This window comes from Cynocephalus volans, chromosome 10 (assembly GCF_027409185.1).
Source record: "Cynocephalus volans isolate mCynVol1 chromosome 10, mCynVol1.pri, whole genome shotgun sequence".
NCBI lineage: Eukaryota > Metazoa > Chordata > Mammalia > Dermoptera > Cynocephalidae > Cynocephalus > Cynocephalus volans.
The window spans coordinates 132,277,211-132,280,200 of NC_084469.1; the positions used below are offsets into that span (position 1 = coordinate 132,277,211).

Genomic DNA, 2,990 nt, shown 5'->3' on the forward strand with positions numbered 1-2,990 from the left:
ATCCAATGTATCTATTTTTCTTTTATTCCCTGTGCTTTTGGTGTCATATCCCAGAAATCATTGTCACATTTAATGTCATGAAGATTTTCTCCTATGTTTTCTTCTAAGAGTTTTATGGTTTTAACTTTTATGCTTAGGTCTTTGATTCATCTTAAGTTAATCTTTTTTGGGGGGGGCTGGCTTGTATAGGGATCTGAACCCTTGACCTTGGTGGCATAACACCATGCTCTAACCAACTGAGCTAACCATCCAACCTTGAGTTAATTTTTGCATAAAGTGTAAGGTAAGGATTTAGCTTTATTCTTTTGCGTGTAGACATCTACTTTCCCAGCACACCATTTGTTTGAAAAAAGACTGTCCTTTCTCCATTGAATAGTCTTGGGACCATTGTTGAAAATCTTTTGACCATGTTCATGAAGGTTTATTTCTGAGCTCTCTATTCTATTCATTGGTCTATATGTCTATCCTTATGACAGTACCACACTATTTTGATTTCTGTAGATTCGTAGTTAGTTTTGAAATCAGGAAGTGTAAGTCCTCCGACTTCATTCTTCTTTTTCAAGATAGTTGGCTATTTGGTATTCTTTAAGATTCCATATGAAATTTAAGATAGGTTTTTCTATTTTGTAGAAAAAGAGATCGAAATTTTGACAGGGATTGCATTGAATCTGTAGATCATTTTATGGAGTTATAGTCATCTTAACAATATTAAGTCTTCCAATCCATGACCACAGATATTTTTCCACTTATTTATGTCTTTAATTTCTTTAGCGATGTTTTATAGTTTTCAGTATAGTTTCACCTCCTTGGCTGAATTTATTCCTAAGTATTTTATTCTTTTTGATGCTATTATAAATAAAATTGTTTTCTTAATTTCCTTTTCATATTATACATTGCTGGTGTATAGAAATGCAACTCATCTTTGTGTGTTGATTTTGTATCCTGTAACAAAGTGGTATACCTCCATTTAACGTGTTTCTTTTATATTTCTCTCAGCAAAATTTTTTCATATTCTAAGTACAGATCTTGCACAACTTTTATCAGATTTATGCCTAAGTATGTCATATTCTTTTCATGTGACATTTTTTATTTTGGCAGCTGGCCAGTAAGGGGATATGAACCCTTGACCTTGGTGTTGTAATGACTGTTTTGGGTTTTTGTTTGCTTGTTTGTTTGTTTTTAGTTTAGTTTACACTGTTTTACTATGATTTAGGTTCCCACCCCCCTAAAAGAACAAAATTATATGCATAAAAATTCAGGTATCAGAAAGGCTCAAAAGGCTGTTTTTCACTTTGTTCAAGTTTTGTTTCCAGGCATTAAGTGTGTCATACAGTTGTTGCCACTGCTGTTTTCCAAATGTCCGATGTGTGCTATGACTGACAACTACTTTTCTCTGGGTCTGATCAATTTTGCAGCACACCATTTTAGTTCTTACTGCGTCAATAACAAACGCTTCAACGTCATCAGCTCCAATCTGAAGTTCATGCTACATTGTATCAAAAGAAATTTCTTTATTTTCCACTGCCATTCCCATAAAAGTAAGTAGTCTCATTTTTGCCATATTCTGTTCATGTAGTAGGCCAAGTGAATCAATGAAGTCTTTATTATTCTGATAATAAAGAAGATAATAAAGATGATAAAACTTGACATATAATGCCAATTTAGCACTCACAAAAATGGTTAAAAGATCATGAATAAGCTCGCCTTCCAAAAACTTGACTGGTTTTAAAGTAAGAAGATGGTCAAAAAGAAATTCATTTGGATCTTTCAATGCTTGTACAATACACCTGTGGGCATCAACTCAAACCTGGGAGGCATTGTCTTCTGTGTAACTTCTGAGCAATTCCACCATGACTTTTGAAGCAGCATCATTTTTCTTACAATCCACAAGTGCTTCATAAAGTAGTCTTAAAAGGGCATGTTTTAGGGCTGGCCTGTGGCTCACTTGGGAGAGCGTGATGCTGACAACACCAAGTCAAGGGTTAAGATCCCCTTACCAGTCATCTTTAAAAAAAAAGGGGGGGGGCGTTTTTTTTTCTTTCAGTGGTGAGATTTGTCAGAAATCCATTTTCTAACTTGATCCAGCTTAGTGGGAATGTACTGGATGGCCCCACAAGATGCTGCCACTTTAATGAGTCTGCAATACACTGTATATCTTACTGGAGTACTCTTATCCATCCCATGGAAAAGGTTGCTTAGCAACTGCAGTCTCAGAGATGGTTATTCACCTTCCCGAAATTTGACTATAGTTTTGCATTGAAGAGAGACAGCATTCATTTTGTTAAAAACACTACAGACTTAACAGTCATCATACTTGGCATCTCTGCTGGAAAAATGTACTGGCTGCAGATCCACTGGATATGTGGGTTTTTTTTTTTTAAAGATGACTGGTATGGGGATCTTAACCCTTGGCTTGGTGTTGTCAGCACCGCACTCTCCCAAGTGAACAATGGGCCAACTGTCACACAGGCTTTCAATCAAAGCTTCTTGCTTGTCTGGTTCCAGGATCAGGAGGAGGGAAACCATGCTGTGCATCACACTCTCAACATGTTTATCATCTTCAGACACACATCACAGGCTTCAATAACTTGAGCTAAGTCCACATGAAATCCATCTTCTGAGTTCTCTTCTGATATCTCAGCTCCTTTAGATTTCAGATAAACACAAAGCTCAGCAGCCTGGTCTTCCTCACTGATGTTGATGAAGGCTGGGACGCTCCCCTCACAAATCACCATGATGACTTTTTAAAATGTCAATTTATGACCATTCATTGCTAGTATATTAAAATGCAATTGATTTTTATATTTTGATCTTATATGACTCAGGACTTTTGGGTGCAGGTTGGTTTCCTCTGCAACCTTGGGAGGTTGCATCTCAGCCAAAAGTGTCTATAGTGTCTTGTTAATGGTGTGCAGGTTGTGCTGGGCACCTCACTAAATGCACTCATTAAGTCTAGAAACCTTTTGTTGCTTCCATTGGTTATTCTACAT

General features: G+C 36.7%; 1 pseudogene; it reads right to left on the reverse strand.

The window, feature by feature from the left end:
• Positions 1–1,252: 1,252 nt before the first annotated feature.
• On the reverse strand, positions 1,253–2,735 carry LOC134387724 (eukaryotic translation initiation factor 3 subunit M-like; annotated as a pseudogene).
• Between the last annotated feature and the right edge of the window lie 255 nt (positions 2,736–2,990).